This window comes from Podarcis tiliguerta, assembly GCF_965153285.1.
Source record: "Podarcis tiliguerta genome assembly, chromosome: 6".
In the NCBI taxonomy this organism is placed as follows: Eukaryota; Metazoa; Chordata; class Lepidosauria; order Squamata; family Lacertidae; genus Podarcis; species Podarcis tiliguerta.
This window is the reverse complement of record NC_139539.1, coordinates 53962152-53986654: the sequence shown is the minus strand read 5'-3', so window position 1 is coordinate 53986654 and position 24503 is coordinate 53962152. Positions and strand designations below refer to the sequence as shown.

The 24503-nt window shown below is 41.2% G+C and overlaps 1 long non-coding RNA gene across 4 annotated transcripts in view; it reads left to right on the top strand.

Moving 5' to 3' along the window:
- Positions 1-24279, top strand: part of LOC310680858 — a 96514-nt gene extending 72235 nt beyond the window's left edge. For 3 of the 4 annotated variants that reach the window (XR_014512991.1, XR_014512993.1, XR_014512994.1), the window contains exons 3-4: positions 22173-22347; positions 23008-24279. This is a non-coding gene — a long non-coding RNA (uncharacterized lncRNA). Of the gene's footprint in view, positions 1-678; positions 756-22172; positions 22348-23007 lie in introns of all 4 variants that reach the window. The other variant, XR_014512992.1, reaches the window with a different exon arrangement.
- Positions 24280-24503: the final 224 nt, after the last annotated feature.

Genomic DNA, 24503 nt, shown 5'->3' with positions numbered 1-24503 from the left:
CATGTCTTTTTGTTCACCTGTTAAAGTTGAAATAACCTCTGCGAGAGACAAAACAGGAATCATTGTGACATTTACCATGCAGAATCCTGAGGAGAATCCAGCTCTCGGTACAAAGGAACGCAGTAAGCACTATTAATCGGGAGAACAGAATTGTCACTTTCCAATACAGTACTCATTTGCAGAACTTAATTAAGTTATGTACAAATTGTAAATAACGCTAAGGCTGATTTTTTAAGAAACTACCAATGTAAACAAAAAAATCCCAGTTCAGGTTGGTTTAGAACTGGCCAGGTGGCTCCTAACAACATCTTAATTTCATGCAATCTGTTCCAGTGCCAAATGGTCCAATGTTATATTTATAGCATCAAACACCACACTCAAAAAAGTCCTCATCATTCTCAAAGCTGAAGTATACTGTGTGTAAAGAATATGAGCAGTAAAATGGGATATTTTTTCCCTTATGGGAAAGTGTTCTCTTGTAATCTTTGCCGATCTGAGAAATGTAACAAGTACATGAAAATTACAAGCTGCTATCAAAATTACTGAGACTAAAACTGCCATTTTATCCTGCATTAGACCCATTTTACCATTGTTAGAGGAATACATCTCAGCAATTTTAAAATTATTTGAGTCATGACAGAAAGACTCATAACTGCAATATTTATCTTTCAATTTCAGATTAGGATGTTCCTTAAGGCTTGGAAAGATGACACATGATGGTGTTTTTTTGTAGGTACTGCAGAAAAGTTTCACTAGTAAGTAATGTATTGAGATTGGAGCTACTGATGATGTAGGATTTAATTTTATCTGTTTTGCATTCATAGTATAATAAATAAAAAAAGACTTTGCTGTTGCTGAAGAGCTGTGCCAGCTACTAAGAGAAATTCAATTTATAGTTGCATATTTTTTAACAGTGAGCTTTAGAATGCATTTGATTAAATTCTGCTTTCCCGTGGACTTAATGAGAATTTTAATTCTCCAGAGGTTTTCAGCAGACCCAATGGTAAAATGAGACTATCGAGTCTCAGCGAGTGCAAGTAACTGACTTCTTTGAACATAAATAAAATCCATAAGTGTGCCTGCATATATTACAATATTGCTGTGATACATATTGGCAGAACAATAAATAGCAGAAAGATTTACAATCCATTCACTCTTCCCCTTTCTCAATATAGAAAAAAACTCTATTGTGTATACTCTCCAGAGAGCCAACATGGCTCCTCCCCCCAGGAATCCATTATTAGCAGAGTGGATTAGGTGAATTAGTTGGTTAAAAATATGCAAAAATCATAGAAGTTACTACCAGTGGCCTATCAAATGAGCTATCTTGGGTGCATGTTGTCAAGACTGCTTATCTTGGATTAGTATACCCTTGAATGTGATTTAATCATCATTAGCCATCTTTTGTTCACACAATCTGAGCAATTAAAGTGTGCAAGGAGGCTGATCCTTTCTTTCAAATTCTTTTCATGTATGTCAATTAAAGGATTTTCATATTCCGAGGTTAATCATGGTATTTTGCCAGTGTTGTAGCATTGATTGATGATATTTTGGCATTCTACCAATTTAGGATTCAAATATCTACCTGAGTTCAGTGATTAACTCCGTTTGGTGCACCTGGCCTCAATTGCATCTCAAGTAATTGCCCCCTGCACCCTCAGCTGTATGCAGCTCCAATTTCTCCTCACCAATAAGACACAACAGACATGTTGGTTAACAATTGCTGTGCGAGTGCATGCTGCAATTAGGGTTTCCACCTTTCCCCCTTTATATGAGGAAAGCTTATCTCCATCTCCTTACTCTGTAGTTGTTAAAGGCAGAGAGAGCCACACAAGAAGAGCGTAGCAATCATGTACAGTTTAGGATTGCCAGAAATTAAAAAAGGAGAGCATGATTGTGACAGGATGATCTTTGTTGTTGACTGACATGTAATTCAAAGTCTCATTTAGCGGTGGCATGGTGGACCACCACAAAACAGAAAACATGATAAAACCCAGGAGTGCCTGTCTTCTAGCTCTTTTGCTAATTTCCCATAATAAGATAAATCCTTTAGACCAGTCTGCCCCAACCGTTGGTCCTCAGATGTTGGACTGCACACACCACCATCCCTGGCCACTGGCCATGTTAGCTAGATGGGAGTTGGAGTCAAAGAGCATCTGGCCACCTGCCAGGAGTGAACTAGCAATAAATTGTATGGAGTAAGTGAAGTTAATTCTTTATTAGAAGAAACAGGATCCGCTTGGGAGTACCAGGCCTAATGAACACAGCAACTCTTCTTCAATAGGTCTTGACCCTGTGAGGCAAGTTGTGGAGACTGCCTTCCTACAGCTGCCTAAATCTCCTCCTCTAATGGGTTTTCCCCAATGCAATCTGAGACTACATCATTGTGTCTGCCTTTGCTCTTCCCACTTCATACCTCTCCTGGTCCTGGGAGACCAGAGGGTTGGGGAGCTTGTTGCAGCAGGAAGGGGAGACACCCTTGCTTCTTCACTAGCTTGACTCATCTCTGCTTCTTGGCCTCCATTCTCTTCTGCTTCCGCTTCTGATTCTGGAGTTCTCTGCCACAGATTCTCCCTGCTCACTAAACCCTGTTGCCTCTGGTAAGATTCACCTTCTGTTGTGTGGGTAGGGCGGTCCCTCCCCTTACCTGGCCGATCCCCTGGCAACACCTCCCCAGGCGGGATTGGGCGATTGGCTGAGGTAGGCGGAGACCTCCAGGTATCCAGCCTGGGGAGGGTGAAGCTAGCCCAAACTACTGGGAGCTGCACTGGGATCCGGGGGGTTGTGCATGACCATGCAAAAGGCACCCCCCCATTTGATGTGGGGAGCGGTCATTCCCTCTAAAACTCATTGTCATCCTACCACAAGTGCCTGGGCTCTTGAGTCTTCTTCTCTTCAGCATTCCCCAGATGGTGCCTCTTCTGTCCAGCCGGTCCATGACACCACCCAATATAACCATGTCAGCAAGCTGCCTCAAGCAAGCTCACTTAGAGTGGATCTACACATCATATCCGCCATCCATGGCATATTTCTCACCCCCCAGCCATGCCGTCTATTAAAACTAATTGTGTGATCTAATATCGTCATGCATAGAGTTTCAGCTGCAGCAGAAAATTACTGTATAATTTTGTTCCAATAAACAGTGCTTCAGGATCCATCTTCACATGGCTTTAATCAGAAATGTATCAAGCCAGTTCCAAATGGGAGGGCTTTTCCTAAGTGTGCATTTTTAGTTCCTGCAAGAGATTAAAAATAACTTTCCCAAGCAATAAATTGAGCAAGACAGTAACAGGACTACAATCATAGTGAATTCTAGGCAATGAAATATTAATGCTACAATGTTAAGCTGGGGGGAAATCATACAAAATCATTTTGCAGAGCTCTGTAGATCAGATTAACTAACATTTTAACTACATTTTAATGGTCAGTGTTTTCACCCACTGTACTGCTCACGTCTATGTGTATGTTTCTTATTAGGAGCATGGGCTGACAGATTTTCCACCTAAATACATAACAGCTTCCGGAATCAGAGAAAATGAGAGTATATACAGCCATAACTGACTAAAACAAGGAGTCATGTGGAGAACAATGCAGGAGAGCTGCTCTGCTCACACTGGAGTTTTTTGCAGAAATAGAGAGGGGAACTTTTATTTCTGAGGTGACAGAATTTCCCAGTGGAAGTGAAATGAAATAAAAACAGGTGGTAGTGAAGGGATATTGGCATTGCAGTTAGTGCTTGATCTTTGCATACCCCAAGGACCTACTCCAAGTGTGGGGAATCTTTGGTTCTCCAATGTACTGTAGTTCCCATCACCTTTGGCCATTAGCCATGCTGACTGGGGCTGATGGGAGTTGTAGTTTCTCAACCTGCGGAAGGCTTTACTTCAGGCAAGGAAATACACTGAAGTCAGACCCAGTTTAAAATTTCTGTATGCTGTGGCTTAATATAGGCTGTATGATAGCTTGCTTGGTAAACAGGGAATGTATTTATAGACTTGTTATATTTTTATCTCTTCCTTTTCCCAAAGCATCCATGGTAGCATAGACTGTTTCCCCCCATTTATCTTTACAACAGACTTGTTAGGCTGAGATATGGAGATCAGCCCCAGTTAACCTTCAGAGAGCCTTATGGCCTAGCAGGAATTTGAACACAGGTCTCCCCAGTTAAACTCCAAAATGTCTGCACAACTCATTTTTGTAGAGCTGGGTCAAATCAAATGTTAACAGGGCAAAACATAGTTGTAACTGAAATAAAAATTACAAACCTTAACATTGACACTGCTCAATCTGCACTTTGGAACTTTAACTTTGCCTACTAATCAATCCGGATAGGGTATCTAGAGTATAAACTGTGTCTGTGAATGATCTTATCTTTTTACATATGTGATTACATGTGTGGTTTTATGATTGCAAGCCACTTGGTGGTCATGTTTTTGTTAGGATGCAGATGTACATATGGTGTATTTAAGAAATGTTACGTTTATTGAAGGCCTGACCTAATTGGGTGCCGCTTCATAATTATAATGGAGCAGTAGTGGCATCTCAAAGAAACCACATGGGGTTAGTTGTTGCTGTTGTTTCTGCACAACATATAGTGATATAACTACAATATTGACTCAACATCTGCATTGTCTGACTTACACATCCCCTTTATATTGACAGACAACCAGTGCCGTTATTTAAGCCCTGGGTTCAAATGCTTCATGCTCCTGGTCTCAGTTTGTAACCTCACAGCTGTATTCTGATCTAAGGGACATTTCTGGGCAGTCTTCAGTTTTTGCTCAATGTGTGAAGCATGCATGTGTTTATAACATATGTAAATATATTTATGATTGGGCTCATAGTTGGCAGGGATTTCCAACATGTGAGCTCCTCATCTCTCTAATGGATTCCTAAACTTTGCAAGGAGAACTCTTAGCATTTGTAGATGTTAGATTATCTACAAATAGTCTGGTTATTCTGCTTGATTGGTGGTAGAGGGTTGCTCTAAGCAAGTCTAGTCTGTTTTTTGGGCCCTTCCAAATCTATAATTCCTTGAAAACAATTCTTTATTCAGTATCTGTCTAGTGCTGCCTCCAAAAGGACTTGTGCAGATTTTGATGGAGCAATTTTAGCATAATCAATCTTAATGGGCACAAGCTACATCCAGAAATATATTATAATAGGAAAGTGTCATTTCACTTTCAAAGTTATAAAACTTCCTCGTGCAGTTTCAATTACCCAAGATCCTGCTCTGCTCATACTTAGTTAAAAGTGACACTAATAGCAGCACCGTAAATTAATCCAGTTGGGAAATCTGAGTTTGAATTACAGAAAAGCTGTGTCGTACATAAATCTTTGCCATTGTCTTCAATGTTCTATATAACTGGGTGAGTTTTGGGGTTTGTGGAAATGGAATGTAGAGTGTATCTCAGCTGCAAGTGTCACCTTTCAGGAAACTACGTATGTTAGCTGGCAGTGCTTTCGATGTAATTTAAAAATAAAACAATTTTATGAATAAGTGGACAAATTATGACCTTGTCCTCCGGAATGCCTTCACTGGGCCAATCCTATGGTCCTGAACCCCAGAGGCAGTGATGCTTGTTGCTGGATTTGGCTTGCAGGCTGCCTTACCATGTTGCCTTCTCCCAGTGTGTTAAATACTTTGAAAGACTCCTAAATCCTGACCGAGGGAGCAGGCAGAGAGCCTGCCAACTCCGGCCACACACTCCAGCAGCCGACTTGTGTGTGCATGTTCCACTCTGCTCACACAACGTGTTTGAGTAGGCAGCAAGCAGGTGTCAGGGGAAGCAGTGAGCAAAGCAAGTGTTGGGAGGATAGAGAGCTGTGTGTGCCATGGGGCCTGCTCTGCACCACTGAAGCTGCAGCTACCTTGCTGCCTTCAGGTGTTGGGGAGGGCACTGTCCTGCTGCACATGTTGAAATAAGATACAGTTGCCCATCCAGTTCCCTTCTATATGTAGAATGTGGTGGTGGCAGGGGGTACTGACTATCCTTTACTGCAGGCAGCAAAAAGCCTTGCCCATTTCTGCCTGCAGCAGTGGGGCAGAAGAGACCCGCCCCCCTCCAAATATCTAGTTAGGTTGGCCTGACAGAACACACATTTCTGAAAGGCTGAGAAACAGATGGGTAGATCTTGATGCATGGCACCTTATACTAAGAGATGAGAGCCTGAATCCCATGTGAGGGCACTTTGGATTTCAGTATCTTGAACCACGGAGCCTCATGCTGCAAGTCAATTTGCTGTTGAAACTTAGGAGAATTTTACAAGTAATTGACACACGTGTTTGTGTGTGTGTGTGTGTGTGTGTGTGTGTAAGAGAAAGTTTCAGAAACACAAGCTTTTTTTTTGCGCCTAAAATAAGCTCTTTGTATCTCGCCGTAGATATTGTGTAAATCTGAAATGCCTATAAGAAAAAAGAGCAGTTGCACAAAACTTGGTGGGGAGAGGCCTGTTAAAAAAGCTCTGCTCCGGATGCATTTCAAGAGCAAACAGTTCCCTCAAATTGTGTGTAATAAATAAACCAAACATCCGAAGGACACACAGTGTGCTTGCTTGTTCCTGCTCTAGAGTGCTTGGCACTTTCAGAAAATGCTTGCTCAGTGTTTGCCTTTGAATAATGAAACAAAAACCTGATGGTCAGCAAAGTGAAGTCATTAAGAATAAATCAGCTCTGTTTCCATCCAGAAACAGCTTAACGTTACACTTTGCAGTACACCATTGCACCCGTTCTCAGCTCTCATATTGATTCCCCCCCACCCCTCCACAGCAGTGAACATACAGAATCAGCAGGCTCTCTCCTGCACTCAGCCACATTAAAAAAACAAAACAAAGAAGCCCTCCACAACTCCCCCATCTCCTGGCTTCCGGTATGTGTACGTGCAGCTATGACACCTGGTCCTGACCAATGCATAAACATGCACAAGGAAGGCAGGAGCTTGCTGATTCTGCATGTTCATTGTGGGGAAGATAAAATCAGCAGGGAGCAATGACCCGCATCCTTTCTGCAATGCACAGTTGTACAGAATCCCAGTAGAGATTTTTTAAAAAATAAATCTCGATTTTTTTCTTTTTGCCAAGTACACATTGAAACTGGAAGGTCTGAATCCATCTCTGAAATTAAAAACAACCTCTCCATATTTTAAAATTAGCTGAAGTCGGAGAAAAGCATCTGTTTCCCAGAAAAATGCTGCTTTGGCTTTTTAGATTGATATATTTTGTGGCATTTCTGAGAAAATTCCTATGTAGATTCTGCAGTGCCTAATTTCCATTCAGTCTAATTTTGTTTGCCATGACTGAAGACTAGTGGTAATTCCATTTGCATTTGAGATTTCTGATAGACATAATCCATTAGGGTTTCAAATGTTTGAAAAGAGTCTTTACTTTCACACCTCTCAGCCAGCAGTGTTTTAACAGCAAATGACAATTCCTCTATCACTCCTTTAATTAGACACTCCAAAAAGTGAGGAATAGCAGTAATGAATGTGAAAGTCCCACTATTAATAACTCAGCAACTAGCTGTATATTTAGACACTTTTAAATCTTACTAAGTTAAAGATCAGTAACAAGTGCTTTTCACAGCCAATGGTTTCTTCAGATTCCCAAGTAAGCTGGCAGCCTGGTATCTATAAGTGTTATGCTGACACAAATGCCTTTTAGAACTTTGCTAGTTCATAAACTCCAGATTAATATGCATTCTAGGGACTCAGCTACATTGGTAAAGAAAAAATGCTTTATATGCCTTGTTTATGCATTCTAACACCGTGACACCAGATGGTGCTGTGGAGTTCCGTTTTTGCTAACCCAATTTCTCATACAAAGTTTGCAACGCTTTTAACTGGAATGCTTCTTTGATGTGTCTAGATCTAGTCTAGGTTACAGATGGCGCTCAAAAATTTAGATCTCTTTCCTGCAATACTCTGAGAATTTTGACCTTTAAAACGTAAATCACCATACATATACTCAAATCTGTAACCAGATTATTTGACTAGTCATTTCAAATCAAGGAACCAAATTCCTCCTTCCTTTGGTCTCTCTTCTCCCCAGTGTTCCAGACCTATGAATCTGTGTGATTTATCTGCTCTGCTTCAGTCAAAAAGCACATCTATCGCCGTTTCTAAGCACTGTGTGGAATTGTTCCTCCTACACAACATTTTCAACAACTCATCCTTCCTACAATTCCCTGCCTCCTCCTCACTATTTCTTCCTTCCTTCTCCCTTGATTCTCCCATTTAGTTCCTGCTTCAAAATTCAAATGTCTATGTTTGTCCCATTTCATCGACCTAACGTGCGATCTGGGCCCTTGCTCCTCAGGTACCTTCCTCCAAGCTTTCCAGGTATGTGTTTCCACACCTTTCTGTATCCTGCCTGTGTCCCCACATTTTTTGCCAGTCTTCTGCGTCCAGTTTTGCCAGCCAAACTGATATACATTGTTTGCTTCATAATTTCCAAAGGAACTGGAAATTCCTTCCTTCATAGAATCGGTTCTGCTTGCTGATGTTCTTTGATGGAAACTTTCCCCTTAGCAGTTAAAACGTTTGTGAACATTTCAGGACACCAGAAATTGAGAGACTGGCTGGATGGGTTTTACATGGGACAACCAGCTTTGAGCCAATTATGCAGAAGATTAATTGTGTATCATAAAGAATTATGATGCAGCTGTGGATAAGAGGCAGGATCCTCCTGCTGCCATCAGTAGCTCAACATTATAGTGTGCTGCTGGCAACGTATACGATGCTGGAGGACAAAGGATTACCGTGAACAATTAATTAAGAAAAAAAAGACTGGATGGGTTAAACAAATGAACTGTTCCATAATATTAAATCTCAGAATCAGGGAAGCATAGTGCTCTCCCTAAATAGAATGCATTTCCAATATATTTCAAGATTCTTTCAAGGCCCATGCATCAGACAATATAGTTCAGTATGAATCTTCTAGGTTTAAGTGGAAAACATTTGTCATATAAAAAGGAAGCTCACAGTGCTGTAAACACGCTGTGAGATCTCTCTTTAGCATTAATATCCATCTCTAGCAACCCAGAGAATCAAACAAACTTGCCATTGGCACTCCTCACTCACTCTTTTACCCAGTTGCTGCTACTGGTATCACCCTCCGTCTGGGTAGCAGGGCACCCATCAGCTGAATGCCTCTGACTGCAGGAGGCTGCACTGCTCCCATCTTTGTCACCTAATTGCTTTATTTCCCAGTTGGATGAGGAGGTGGACAGCAGTAGGAGATGGGTGTGCATGAGAGAAAGTGGGGCAAAAATGACATAGTATTTGATTGGCTGATACACCAGACAGGTTTGGGGGAGTCCTTTATCAATATGTCCTCAGTAGGTCCCTTTCTTGTTTGTCACAGTGACAACTGCTCGTTTGTTTGTCCTCTCTCAAAGGGCAAGGCAAGTAGAAGCTGCTTCTCCTTGATGTCACTGTTGCTCCCTCCCTCAGAGAAAGGCTGACGAACTGGCAGCAGTGTCAGGGGCAGCAGTCCAGGAGTTAGACGTTGGCTGCCCTGCTGTGGACTGGGCCTCGGTAGGTGCCCAGTGATTCTGACCTCTGATAGCAGCACAGATGCTCGAGGCAAAGCTGGCAGTGTGTTCACAGCACAACAAGCTCTTCTTTTTTTGTATTGCAATTGTCTTCTGATACTTCTTTAAGCATAAAAGTGTTTAAGCAGCAGCAGCATGCTGGATGAGGTGGAACCACTATGCTAACTTCCTGGCAGGTGGGTTGCTTACCAGGAGAGCAGGGAGACATGAGGCAATGCAGAGAGGCCACCGTGGTGCAAATGCAGCAGCAGAAGCAATCAGACACTCCTTGCACTGAGCCAACCTCCCCACCACCTCTCCCTTTCAGCAAGCAACAAGGACCCACCTGCTTGGAAGTTAGCATACTGGCCCTACATCACCGCTCCGCCCCCAGGAAGCTACGTCTGGCATCAGGTAACAACTTGAAGGAGCCAATGCTCCACCAGTTTGAAGACAACTTTTGTGATCTCCATCAGTTTGAGGCCAATGAACTTCATTGTCAGTGCACAATATCAGGTTCTTATTGACTCGTGTATCCTATTTTGATTTCTCTGTCTATTTATTTTACAAGATTTATCTACCACTTGATTTAATAAGACTTTCGGGTGGCTTTCAAAAGGGGGGTGGGAGGGAAACAATAAAAATTTCAGTAAAAGCAGTTCTTTACAACATCTGAAGCATAACAGTGTATGTCCTAGTACCCCACACTGGCAGCTGTTGCTTTAACCATACCTTTAGAATCAGTCATTTGGTTGTTTTATCATGTCCGCTTGAAAATATACTGGAACTCTCTAACCTTTGAACTAACAGCACTCTTCTGACATGCTTGATACTTGAATGGCAATGTTCATGCCACACCATTGTGATTAAACCAACTGAAGGGTGTCATAAGGTTTTGATGCTAAGAATAGGCTCTAGCTGCTCTCAGTAAATTTCACTGTCTTTTCTTTTTTTAACAACTTCAGAATAGTTTGACTGAAGCTAAAGGGACTACCCAAGTAAGGAATCCACTCTTCCTGGGGATGCTCTCATTTGGTAGAGCACAATACTCTTCAGGGTCTTTGGTTCAAGCCCCACACTGGATGAAAGATTCCTGTATTGCAGGGGTTGGACTATAATCCTTGTTGCCCCTTCCAACTCTAGAATTCTATGATTCTATGAATGCTCATAAGATTATGTTCTCCCATATAGGCTTAGCTTTCATTCCCACAGTGCTTCTTGAACTTGGGTCTCCAGCTGCCAATGCACTACAACTCCCACCATCCTTAGCTAGCAGGACCAGTGGCAGGGATGATGCCCAACAACAGCTGGGGACCCAAGTTTGAGAAACACTGCCAGCCTTCCCCTAGAAATAATCCTGCAAAAGCTCCTCACATTTGATACTTTGGTTCTATCACTTGTGCTATGCATGTATCCTGTAATGTGTGACCTAGTAAATGTATTTTTCTTTTTCCAATTGGATATCGTGTGTACCTGTATGAGTCCCACTGCAGTCCTGTGCAGTGTGTACACATTGCGTAAACATGGAGGAAGAGCAGCAAGAAATCTTCTCATGTGTTACAAGGTAGTTCACACAGTGAACCTGCTAACGTTTGAATATGTGAAGAGGCTCTGCGATTATTCTAGGGCAATGGACTTGTTGACGTCAATCTTCATTTGCTTAAGTGGCTTAGTTTGAGATGGATACTATTCTTCTTCGTAATGGTGCTGGAGAGCTAGTACTATTTCAACAGCCCCAATCTCTCAGCACTAGCTAAATCAGCACAATGGCCCTGCATAGAGGCCAACTTAGAGTAAGAACTCATCAATACTTGCCTCATGCCTAGAAAGCATGGGTCCAAGTGGTTTTCTGCTTGACCCACAGTTTCTAGGCACAGGTCTGGGTGGTTTTCCCCTTGCCTGCTCCTTTGCCATGGAGAATCCACTCTTTAGTGCTAAATTGGAGCAAATGTGAATCTGGAAAAAAACCTGTATTGTTGTTTGCTCCTAGGTAAAGGTACCCCTGCCCATACGGGCCAGTCTTGACAGACTCTAGGGTTGTGCGCCCATCTCACTCAAAGAGGCTGGGGGCCAGCGCTGTCCGAAGACACTTCCGGGTCATGTGGCCAGCGTGACATCGCTGCTCTGGCGAGCCAGAGCTGCACACGGAAACGCCATTTACCTTCCCGCTAGTAAGCGGTCCCTATTTATCTACTTGCACCCGGGAGTGCTTTCGAACTGCTAGGTTGGCAGACGCTGGGACCGAACAGCGGGAGCGCACCCCACCACGGGGATTTGAACCGCCGACCTTGCGATCGGCAATCCCTAGGCGCTGAGGCTTTAACCCACAGCGCCACCCGCGTCCCATTGTTTGCTCCTATTGAGTGTTAAAGAGCGGTTTTCCCTGGGTGGAAGCAATGGGACAAGAGGAAGTGTGGATGAGCCCTTAGCAGACATTTTTGACTAGAGTGGAAGGACAGAAGGTTGTTGAGTTGAAAACTAGGTCTAAGACTTTCTTTAAGAACCTAGTGAGAAAACACACTACACATTTATTTAGTTTTTAAAATTGTACCTCCTATTTCCACTCAAGGCAGTTTACAATATGCAATTTAAATCCCATATATAAGCCAGAGAACACAGATGTTGTTAAGAGTATAGGAAGAATAGAGAAGAATTAGTTAATCCTACATGGAAAAAGGTTTATGCATTTGCTTACTATTTTTGTGAGGTATTCTGTTTATTGCTGCTTTGCATTTATTTTGAAGCTGTCTTAAATAGTCACCCACACCATTCATTTGTGAAACCAAAACAGGTGAGATCATGAAGTGTTTAGAATTATGCCTGTCTTGGGATACTTAATAAATTAAAACATATTTTCATAAATACTTTCAAACTGGCTACAACTTGTATTAGTTAAAAGCATATAAAATTCTTGAAACACATAATTTCATTTTATTTTATGATGTCCTTTTGCTAAGCTCATAAAAACATACACATACATACATACATAGATACACATGCATAACCCCCATAATCTTATCTATAATAATGTTAGAGAAGTAACCTTTTGCTGGAATTCTGTTTATGCCTCAAAAACTCCCCCTTTAATATTTTCCCACCCCCTCTTCTGTCCGCATTCCTAATCAAACAGTTGCTTGACTATATTTATTTCCTGTGCAGTCAGAGCAAATATAAGTCCAGGATGATTTGGCATTGTGCAAGAAACTGAATTGTCTGATTCTGATTAATGATGCTATCCATCTCAGAAGATAGTAATTCTCTCCTTCAGAGCTTAAGGGGGTGGGGAATGAGAAGACCATAGAATTTATACTTCACTGTTTTTCTGGGGCATTTTTAGCATTTCATAAGCTGCCGGACTGTCACTGTGACTGTGCCTTTTGTGCTAGAATACTTGGTGGCTATTCCCCAATGTTACTCCGGTCACCAAGAGCAATGAAGAAGAAACAATTCCAGACAACCATAATCAAGCCTCAAAATGTCTACAAAACTCTTAGAACAGTAAGAGGCCGTCTAACTGCATGCCACATAAACACCTATTGTTCCATCTTGCCTGCTCTATTATTGTTCCATATTGTCTGCTTGGATTGGCAGAAGCTCTCTAAGGTCTCAAGCAGGGGTCTTTCCCAGCCTTCCTACCAGAGATTGTGGAAACTGTATAAAGTCTTAGGATATTGAAACTGGAACTTAGGGCAGGGAGGAAAAAACCATGTACTCTACCCATTTGGCTTCAACCCTTCCTGCATCTGATTGCAATTTTCCCCCTAAAGAAAAGATTCCAAGCCGAACCACATGACACACAGGCACTGGTGTCGGACCCATAGATTCAGTCTGTGTGGGCTGTTTCTCCTCCCGATAGGAGCAGGAATGCATCGTCATATCCACACAATTTGAAAACAGTGACCCTGGCCACCTCTGTTGCCAATTCTGGTTATTCATAGTATTATAGAGTTAGGAGAGATATTGGGAGACCATCTATTGCTTGAATATCTTCATCTGAGAGCTTACCACCTCACAAAGCTGTTTGTCCCACTCCTTTAACAGTAAGTAAAGGTAAGGCGACCCCTGACGATTAGGCCCAGTCGTGACCGACTCTGGGGTTGCGGCGCTCATCTCGCTTTATTGGCCAGTGGGATCCGGCGTACAGCTACCGGGTCATGTGGCCAGCATGACTAAGTCACTTCTGGCGAACCAGAGCAGCGCACGGAAACGCCGTTTACCTTCCCACCTGAGTGGTACCTATTTATCTACTTGCACTTTGAGGTGCTTTTGAACTGCTAGGTTGGCAGGAGCAGGGACCAAGCAACGGGAGCTCACCCCGTCGCGGAGATTCGAACCGCCGACCTCCTGATCGGCAAGTCCTAGGCTCTGTGGTTTAACCCACAGCACCACCCGTGTCCCTCCTTTAACAGTAGTCACTGCCAAAAGTTTCTCTTAAACAGCTTTAAACAAGGTGTTGGATACTTGGGCCCTCCAAATGCTGCTGAACTACAACTCCCATCAGTCTCAGCAAGCATGGCCAACATCAGGGGAGAGCTGTACTTCAGTGACATCTGGTGGGCCAAAGGTTCCCCATGTCAACTTTAAACAATCTGAGTCTCATGTACCCTAGCGATTGCCCTTTTCCATCTGGCCATTCCTCAATGTGACTTCGGTCACCTAACCTTTAAAATCTGGGGAGAGGGCAGCAAACAAAGAGGGGCAGCTTGGCAGGGACTTGAGATATGGACTTCTCTATTGTTCCACCACGATGCAAAACAGATTACCTGCTGAGATCTGTGAAAGTTATTGCCTGTTATTTGTAAAGCATTTCAGTTTAGGCATGCTGTTAAACTCAGTTTTAATTAACATGTTTGATTTTGGGGAGCTTCAGATTTATTATTTTTTTGGTATGCTGGGAGTTAAGTTTTTTTTCCTTTTAAAGAAATTAGTTGAGTTAAAAACGATACAGACTCTGTCCATGTTGTCAGCTCTGGACTGTTCACCGGTGGCATAGGCACACTGTTGTTGTTTAGGCTCTCTTCCCCCATCCATGCTTCAGTTTGTGGTGTATGTGGACATGTATTTGCAGGTACTAGTCACACTTCCCATCATTTATCTCAAATGCAGAAAAGCAAAAGTAGAAGCTCCCCCATAAACACATGGCAAAGTCTAGGAATATTCGAGATGGAATCCTATGTTCTTTAACCAGTCTAAAAGGCATGTTCAGGGATGATAACAGAATCAAAATAACTAAATCAGTTCTAATGGAAGTGTCTTCACAGAAGACAAATGTTTCTAAAGCAGGTGTTTTTACCTTTCTTAAAAGTGTGGAGAATAGAACTCTTAGGCTCCACAAGAAATTTTAATAGTTCCAAGCTTGTAGTCTTGCCTATTGCACTGCAGAAGCTACTAGTCTGGCTGGATGTTTTCAGGTTTGTGTCTGGGGAGCACAGCGGTTGCTTCTGTGTCGCTCTAAGAATTTTATGATAGTGGTTATTTTAATTCATTTGGTTTGCTACGCTGCAGCTAAAAATGAGGTGTGGCATGCATAGGAAACTAAAAGAAAGGTGGATTGCTGGAAATATTCACCTTTTCTTGCAGCCAGGCAACAAGAAGATCAAAACAGAAAGGGTGGAGAAAAGCAGGCCTGCTGTTCCCCAAAATTGTCATCTTTGGGACTGCTGGCTACCACTATTGGCAAGCAGTGATTGAGGTTTAGTTTTGAAATGCATTGATTTACAGACAGTTCCACTCTGTTTTCTGGTCCAAACAGGCAGAGTAAGGAGTTGCATTTTTTCGAGGAAGCCTATCTCACTTGGGAAACAATTGCCCTTGAGAAAAATAAAAGCAAAACTTAAAAGCTTCACCCCCAGTGCTTGTGTAACCATAGAGCCCTGAAGCCGGTGTAGTTTTGCACTGTTTTATATTTAACTTCCCTAAGCGCCTAAAACTAAATGGAGCAAGTTCATGGCTGGCACATCACATTGAATTACCTGTTTGGTTTATCTGGTCAAAAGAGCAGCAGAAATCCCTCTGTACCATTTGAAGGAATCTGTCAGCATTTCCGTTATGAAAAGTCCTGCCTCTCCTGTGCTTTTAATTACGTTGAAAGAATTTGCATCTGCATATAAATGCAGTTTAATATATAGCACAAGCACATTTTATTTCTAATAATGAAAAGGAACAGTTTTGCAAGCTCAAACTTATGTTTGTTGCAAGCACATTCATTTGAATGCCCAGGGGGTGAGGGATGGAAACCCAAAACACTTGGATAATCTATGGTTCTTCTCTCTCTCAGGAGGACCACTGAAAATGAGAATTCATTAAAACGTTGGCAAATATTTAAAATTCCCATTGACTAGCTCTGAGGGAGAGCTGCGGTAAAGACTGTCTAGGGGAACAAAAGAATATTTCATACTAGTTTAAAATCAGCAGAGTAGTAACCATACAACTGTAAGATGTTGCAGCACATCCAGTATTATTTACATCAATGCTTACATTACTGAAACAGAATGTGAACTCAGCAGAGGGTAGTGTATCTTTATTAACATTTATGAACAGTCCATGGTGCAGTGCCATGGGCTGGTGTGGTTGGGCACAGGTTGAGACCCAAGTTCCTGACTGAGGGCCAGCACAAGAACTCTGTCCAGGGTGCTGATCCTTTACAGCATGGCTGCCTGCGTTCTGGTCCAGAGGAGGCAAATGAGTGACCAACAGAGCAAGCAAGGCATGTGTTGCTAGGGATGATGGGAGTTGTAGTCCAAAACATCAGGAGGGCACCAGATTGGCAAAGGTTGAACTATACCATGCCTTCCTATCACCATTATTCATATAACTGTCTTGGCCTAGGAATACAATGAAGACACATTTTTGATACCTGTGCAAATGTTCCTAGACCATGGTCATCTCCAATGATCACCCAACGGTTGCTGAGCAGGAGGCATTTCAGGTACCACCAAACAGCTGATCGGTGGTGCCTGCAAACCCAGCCAAGGGGCACTTTTATGCTGCCCCATACCGGCAATTAAGTGTGGTTGGGCCAAAATGGTCTGACAGGACCAATTAAGCCTGTGGGTCAGAGATGCTTTAAAATAAACATCCACAATTAAAAAGTACAACAAACAATTTCATTAAAACAGTATAATAATCAAAACAGTTAATTAAAGCAGTTTCAAGTCATGAGACATAAGGGTGTGTTGGATTTTTTAACTTTCAAATTCCGAAAAGGAATGAGGATTGCTAAAAAGTTGTAACATGATTTGGGAATCCAAAACATACATTGGTTAAATTGATACAATTTACTTTTGCTTGTAAGCAAAATGTGTGTAAAATTGCATAGAAATCATTAAAAATGATCACCAAGTAATTGCTGTTTTATTATATATATTAATATTTGTTATTATTATTTAGCATTACCTGAGGTTTTCATAAGGTAAAATTAAACATCTTTGCTTGACTCAAAGCAGTTTATGTGCTTTTTTATCCAATGTAGACTTGCCAAGATAAATGTCCAATCACAAAAATAGCAAATGTGACTTCATCACACCCAGAATTGTATTTTGAAGACCGCCTCACTGAAATTTGCAAAAAAAAAAAAGTTCCACTCTTTAAAATAACACACCCTACCTGCAAGAACTAAATCTCCCTCCCCCACTATTGCTGTTAATCCAACCTTGGCAGGGCGGGGCGGGGGGAGGAAAGTAGTGGAGGCAGGTTGAGTGCAATTTCCCCTTGCAAACTGAGCCCATCCAAGGGCGGTCTCGTAGCAATACCCATATTTCTCCTATTACCTGTTCTTATGCAGCCAAAATGGTACTCTCCATGCAAAATAGGAAACAAGCAGGCCTGGGGAGACCACAATGTTTGCAGAGCTGCAGATCTAGGAGGGAATTCCACCAAATAGTGCAAACTGGACTGATCATACTAAATGGGCAAAGAATGCACTTACTGGAAGGAACAGAAAATGGAGTGGGTGGAAATATTCAGCAGCACCCTGCCTTCTACTGTGGAATCAGGGTTAGTAGCCATTGGTAGCCCTATGCTCCAACAATTTGTCTAATCCTCTTGTAAAGCCATCCAAGTTGGTGACTATCATGCCCCTAGTTTAACATTGTGTGGAAGTACTTTCTTTTGCCCGTACAGTCTCCCAACATTCAGCTTCATTGGTGGTCCATGAATTCTAGTGTTATAACAGATGGAGACAAACATTCTCTCCATCTACTTTCCCTATATCATATATAATTTATACTTTTACCATCTCTCTTACTTGCCTTTTCTCTGAACTTAAAAACTCTAAAGGCTGTTAACAGTTCCATTTAGTGGCGTAGTGTGGGATGGGCCATGGGGGCTGTGACCCCGGGTGCAAAATCTGGGAGGGGGCATGAACCAGGCACACCCCCAAGACCCCCCTCGCACCCTGCTGGCAGTGGGGCCAGAGAGCAGAGGGTGAAGATCACTCTCTGCGTGTCCTTCCATGCCTGGCACGCCCAGCTGCAACTCCAGAGAGCAGCTGTGGCATGCCCAGCTGAGGCTCCTCCTTCCCTGGGGGCGGAGAGCGGCTGCCACCCACTCTCCTGGACTGGGCCACCCCTGCACATGTGCCACAGCAACCTCCTCCCCCCAACCCAGGCACTATTTAGATATGCTCCGCCACTGGTCCCAATGAGCATTCTGGCAGCCCTTTTCTGACCCCTTTCCAACCCTACAATATCCTTTTTGAGGTGAGGTGACGAGAACTGCTCATATAGTATTCCAAATGCAGTCACACCATAGATTTGCATAATAGCACTATATTGGCGGTCTTATTTTCAACTCTTTTCCTAATGGCCCCTAGCACTGAGTTTTCCTTTTCCACACATGGGGCAACATCTTCATTGAGCTATCCACTGTGACTCCAAGTTGCTGTTCCTAGTCAGTCACCACCAGTTCAGACCCCATGAATGTAGATGTGAAATTAAATTATTTTTGCCCTGACATGCATTACTTTACTTTTACATACATTGAATTGCACTTGCCAATTTACTGCCCGGTTTGGAGAAGCCCCTTTGGAGCTCTTCACAATCTCTTGTTTAAGCCACCCTGAACACTTTATGAACAAGTTAAAAATCACAGGTCTTAATACTTACCTTGGGAGAATCCCCTTTCTACATCCCTGTTGGAAGAATTGTCCATTCATTCCTATTCTCTGCTTCCTGATTACTTAACCGGTTCCTGATCCACAAGATGACCTCTCTTCTTATTTCTTAACTTACTTGGGAGTCTTTGGGGAGGTACCTAGTCGAAAGCTTTTTGAAAGTCCTAGTGTACTATGTCAGCTGGATCACGTCTGCTTGCTGACACTATTGAAGAACTCTGAACAGATTTGTGAGACAGGATTTACAATTTCCACATCTGCCAAATTTTCAAATAGACAATCTCAACTTTAAAATTTGACAAGATGTTTCATTGATAATGTCTAATCCAGCTTAAATTGGTCTAATAGGCACAGGTACGGAAATTAAATAATACCCCGGTAACACTCAGAAGAATGGTTTAAAAATGACAACTTGGTTTTATGGTAAATAACTTTATTACTTTCTTAACTCTGGCTTACATTGCTGGGCTAATCATAGACTTAATATGTTTGAAAGCTTTGGCAAAAGCAAGGCAGTACAATCAGAAGCTGAAGCAAGAATTTTGCATATGGAAAATTAGCATCAAGTGCAAATGTTCTTGCAACAGAACCAGTATATGAAAAACCACTGTGAGAATGACTCACTGATGGACACATTTGTTGTTGTTTTCATGATCTTTTGCAATGTGTTTGCTGGTTTCCACAGCCTTGTTTAAATTCAAGCAAAGACCTTTTTGCACCAGCTCTGTAGGATTTCATTTGCGAGTTGTACATTTAATTCTCCACAGCAGATGGTGTTGAGTGGGTGAAGTGCTGTATATTTGCAACAGATTCCTTATCCTACAAAATTAATTAAGTGCTTCATACTGAGACTTAAAATCAGAATTGTATTATTTGTTAAAAGCTAATTCATGCTTGTGGTTTTTAAGGATGTACACAACACAAGATTTGGTGTTTCGAGTATTTCCTTTAATTAGTCAGTAAATGCAGCCATGTCTTCTAGACTGAAATGCTACTGCTGTTGTAAATTTGAAATTCACTTGTAAATAAGTGTCATATTTTTGGCTGGAGTATTAGTTTTTCCAGATGTTGCTATGCAGAAGGTTGCTAAGGAAATCAATCAGTGTTCAATTATATGCAGTACAATGGAGCTCTCAAAATGCTTGTTTTCCACAAGCTTCCATATCCTACAGAGTTCTTTGAAATAAGAAATGTAAATGTAAAAGGATAACTTCTTGCTTTTTACAGAGAACTTAAGTGTGCTTGAAAATGTTTGGAAACGGTCAAATACACGGTTAAAGCACCACCATACTATTAGGCAAACAGGCAACTCATCTAGCCAAATGTATTGCCTGCAATAGTGACAAATACCGAATCTCAGAAAAAGTTTAGGAACATGAAAAAGTAGCAGGATTTAGTTTTCATCACCCATTCTAATCTCTCCTCGTCCTTAAACATTAGCAAGATATCCTCATGCTCAAGATGTGACTATAGTAATCTTGGCTAACCATTCTTGGGAAACACACCCACACACCTGGGTGCAGAGCTTCATATTAAATATACATTTTGGACAATCCTGCTCTAATAGCTGAAGTAAATTATAGGCACTCACATTACTGCAAATATTTATTATAAATGTAGCAATTTATGTCAGAAATAGAGCACCAAAAATTGACATCAGGGCCATTAGATGAAACGGGCAGGCAGGAAGCATTGAATGAAGACAGGGAAGAGCCGATTGCAGAAAAACCGGTGGATGTGAAGTACTCTTATATTCACTGCAGAAGTTGTTGGAAGGATGCCCATAGCCAGACTATTTTTTTTCCTGGTAGTGCAACTGAAGTTGTGTATCAAATACAAGTGATAGGATGAAATATCTGACAAGTTAACAGTATCCTTTTTCTAGAGCTCTGTGGTCATGCAGATGTTGTTATTGAACTATGAACATACCTATGCATCATCACAATTAAAATCAGTCTCCTTACCTAAGGAAAGTGTCAGCTCCAGGCTGTGACACGAGCAGGTATCAACAGAAATCCAGCAGAGGTGAAGTCTAGAGTAGGCTAGTTATCACAAAGGAGTCAGCCTATATGAATTCTTGACAGCTCAGTCATAGTAGTCATCAGAGAGCAATACCTAGATCTGTTCCGATGCAATGGAAACTGGGACCACCAAGCAGCACTGATTAGACTGGAAGTTAAGCAAGGTTGGGAAGTAAAAGAGAATAGCGAAGGGTACCTGTTCTCTGTCACATTTCTATATCTAATGCTGGAAACTTCTAGACACTGAGGGTCAACAGGAAACAGTGAGTTTTCATGAGACTAGCCAGATTTGATGTCCCCTCAGGAGGTGGTCTTCAGTGAAAGGTATCTATGCCTCTGAGCAACTATTGAAGCAATTCTTTTTTTAAAAGATTGGAGAACAAGAGAAAGCTGACTAGAATCAGGGATTCCAGTATTCATAGTCCAGAGGGCACACAGTTATGTCTTCTTCATAAGGAAAAAAGATCAACATTTGGGGACAATATTGCAGTTCCCAACCTCTGGTGGATGTGCTTCCACTAATTAGAACCCATAAAATACATGGATAAAGAGTTTCTATATTCCACTCTCCCTGGAATACAAGCAACCTCCTTCCACACATAATCCACAATCATCAATTGATCAGTGATCTACAATGCACACATAAACGTGATGATCTTGCAATGTTAAAATGAATACTCAAATTTATTTAAGACGGCCGTAAGCTGCAAAAACTCATCCCACAGCATGAAACTAATTATTGTCACCATTGTTAATCTCTTGCAAAAAAGAAATATTTGTTATTAGTAAAAGTCCTGTAGAACTGCACACCATCAAGCAGATAGCTGATATATTATTCCAAAGCTTGGCCATGAAGAGCAGTGCTGCAGTTTTATGTATTTCCAATTAGCAACAGAACCTGAAGGAAAGATAAATGTGGAGCAAATTTTTGTATTTATGAGATTCATATAAACCTCTAGGAGGCTGTCCGGGCTATAAACAAAGTGGAGAAATCTGTTTAAACTGCAAATGAATGTCAAAATATTGTGCTACTCTTTAAAGCAGAGAAGGGGAACCTGTGATACTCCATGTTGCTAGACTCCAACTTCAGTCGCCCCTGACAGTTGGTCAGCTGATAGAAGTGGGAGTCCAAGCATACTTTGAGGGCCACAGGTTCCTCATCTCTGCTTTAAAGGTATCCATGGGAAAGTGCTGAAATCTAGGACAACCTAGAGGATCATAATTCAGCAGACACTACTGCTATGCAAGTTCCAGTAGGGTTTAGAAGTATGAGGGAAATGAACTGATTTCATGCAGCCACAGCGTCCAATTATTTATGTGCATTAGAAGCAAACGAAGGCTGCTGAAGACAGTATTGTAGCAGAGATGCTGAATAGAGCAATTTCTCTCTGGACTCCAGATGCTTACAAAATATACAAACACTCAGGGATTCAAAATGGATGGCCAACTGGCAAACCGTCATTTAAACTATTTCATGCTATTTGAAGTGATTCATTGCTTCTTTATACAGGTTAGAGATTATCATTGGACGGTTAAGATGACTAAATCATTTGAAACAGGAGTTCCAGGTGTTCCAGATTCAACTTGCTTTGGCTTGTTTGTTTTCTAGATTCCTCTACCAGTTTCTGTATACTAGAGCCAATGCGTCTTGTGTGTATGGCCACTTAACCAAGGATACAAGGCAGGTGAGTCAAAAGTCTAAATGTTACCAAGTGCTCTTGATTCTTTCCGAAGAATTCTTTCTTGATTCTATCTGAAGAAGTGTGCATAGACACAAAAGCTCATACCAATAACAAACTTGGTCTCTAAGGTGCTACTGGAAAGAATTTTTTTTATTTTGTTTTGATTCTTTCAGTAAGCTTAGAGACTGATTCACTCTTGAAATTCTAATTCCAGGGGCTATGGGCATTTAAGGTGCTGTGATTATAGGTTGATTGATCACTTAAGTGAGTTCTCTGATGCCACTCAAATCACCAGGTTTACTAAATCCTGTGAAATTGTTTTCAACAACATCTTCATTGAGCTATCCACTACGACTACCAAGTTGTTGTTCCTAGTTAGTTAATCAGTCAGTCAGTCAGTTATAGGATTTATGTTGTGGTTTCTCATTGTCAGGATATATACAAAGGAGGTAATAATCATCAGGGGCTCAGCCTGTATTCTGTTCAGCTTTGACTAAAAGAGAGAACTGCAGGAAAACCAATGAGGTGGGGAAGAAGCCATTCAAGAGGCCCAAGTGGATCATGGATACTCTCTGATCCCTACAAACACTTAAAGGTTAGGAACAAGATTTGGCTGCTATGATTCCATTTTCACTGTTGTCCCTCCCACATTTTATTTTCCAGCTGCCACACGGTATATTTGTTTCTTCTGACTGGATTATTCAGCGGCACTCTCTCCAAAACTGTGATTACTAAGTAGGAAGTACTATTTTTCTATTCTGCACTAGCAATATAGTTAATCATTAACAAAAGCCATGAGAAATGCCTTTCACTGCTAGGGCTTCTATGGTTATGACCCGCCCTTTGCAGACAAGCATCACTCAGACAATAAAGACCTACAGCTACATCATCACAGCTCCTGAGGAATAGACACTGTTCCACCTTATCCCAAAGAGAATCTGGTTTTGGTTGGCAGCTTATAATTATGAGACAAAAATGTATACATTCTAGATGAGGAAGAGAGACTTGGGCATTATGTAGGAAACCGACTCTCTTTTAATTCCTATAAAAACATCCCTGGAACTATTTGTCTACAATTTGGGAGGCTAAGGCCACTCTTGAGAGACTTCCTTGTACCTGTAAATTTCATTCACTTTTTTTAAAAAAATGGTAAATTTGTTTAGATGTTTTTAGATTCTTGCATTACAGTTAATGGGAAAACACACAACTTCGTTTTATACAGAATGGTTTGGAACTCAAAACACAAATTGAAGCAGAGCAAGTACAGAAACAGACAGATTCAAGGCAAATCTTAGTGCCTGCATACACCCCTAGTAAGTGCATTGTTAACTGCATGCATGGAAAAGTTATAAGCGCTGGAAAGATGAAACCAGAATTTTTAAAATGGGATCTACAGGATTAAAAACTATTAAGATATATGGATGAAGCTGTGGTTATGAAAACAGCTGAACACTTTTAAAAATATGGCAAGTCCATAGCCATTCTACACACTTTCATTTATTGTCTGGACAATTTAAATACAAATAATTCAAACACAACAAGGTTATGAAAAAAAACATTTACAATACTTTCCCTCAGAAATGATCTAAACTAGCAAGTTAAACATGAAGTAATACATTATAACTAAAATATACAACTGCCTGGTCCTAAGAAAGATTTTTTTATTTTAAATTTCAGATAGTAAAACACATTGTAGAGAAAAGATTCTGACATGCCTTCCCCACTAATGCTTAGAAATTGCATCAAAACTTTCCCAGCAAACTGCGCTCATTCACAGCAGATGGTGTAGAAAGGTTTTCCCCAAACATTGAATGAGGGCATTTTCTGTTTTTTTTTTTTGTTTTTTTTTGTTTGAAATTTAAAATCATTTCAAAATGTAAATGAACTGATGACATTTAGGATGCACAGCCTTTGCTGTTAAATTATTATTGTACTACAAAATGTTTGCTGCTTCAGTGTGGAAAATAAATAAATGAAATAAAACCAGTATGTTGTTTACATGCAGTTAGTGGGTATAAGCATGGGGCGGGGAGGGGGGAGAATGCACAAAATAAGCACAAGTTATAAAGAACCATAACGTTTTATTACCATTAAGACTAAACTGGTATTGAAAAAATTGTATATAACAAGACAAGAAAAGCAATAGCAAATTTAACTAT